Consider the following 1,012-nt stretch of genomic DNA (forward strand, 5'->3'; position numbering starts at 1 on the left):
AAAACCAAAAGGGAAGAAATGCACGGCATTTCTCAAGCTGAAAGAACTGAGGAAAAACATTCAAGCCTTGAGTTGCAGTATAGAAGGATTCTAAGGGCAAAATGCTGAATGATGCAGGAAGGATCAAAAGAAGATGGAAGAAATACTCAGAGTCACTGTACCAAAAAGAATTGGTTGATGTTCATCTATTTCAGGAGGTGGCATATGATCAAGAACCAATGGTACTACAGGAAGAAGTCAACTTCACTGAAGGAACAAAGCTCCAGGAATCGATGGAATACCCATTGAGATGTTTCAACAAATGGGTACAGTGCTGGAGGCACTCACTCATCTATGCCAAGAAATTTGGAAGACAGTTACCTAGGCAATTGACTAGAAGAGATCCATATTTGTATGCATTCCAAAGAAAGGTGATCCCACAGAATGTGGATATTATTGAACAATATCTATCATTAATATCACATGCAAATAAATTCTTGCTGAAGGTAATTTAAAACTCAATATATTGACAGGGAACTTCCAAAAATGCAAGCTGGATTCAGAAGAGGATGTGTGGAATGTGGTGTTGGTGTTAGAAGGATCTTGGCTAAAAGCAAAGAATACCAAAAAGATGTTTACTTGTGTCTTATTGCTTATGCAAAAGCATTTGACAGTGTAGATCATAACAAATTATGGGTAACATTGAGAGGAATGGGAATTCCAGAACACTTAATTGTGCTCATAAGGAACCTGTACATAGACCAAGAGGCTATCATTTGAACAGAACAAGGGGATACTGAATGGTTTAAATCAGGAAGGGTGTGCATAGTAGTTATATCCTTTCAGCATACTTATTCACTCTATATGGTGAGCAAATAATCTGAGAAGCTGGACTATATGAAGAAGAACACAGCATCAGGATTGGAGGAAGAATAATGAACAACCTGTGATATTCAGAGGGCACCACCTTTCTTGGTGAAAGTGAAGATGACTTGAATGCCTTGCTGATGAAGATTAAAGACTACAGTCTGCA

This window comes from Orycteropus afer, unplaced genomic scaffold, assembly GCF_000298275.1.
Source record: "Orycteropus afer afer isolate SDZICR_OR568_19922 unplaced genomic scaffold, OryAfe1.0 scaffold00101, whole genome shotgun sequence".
Lineage (NCBI taxonomy): Eukaryota > Metazoa > Chordata > Mammalia > Tubulidentata > Orycteropodidae > Orycteropus > Orycteropus afer.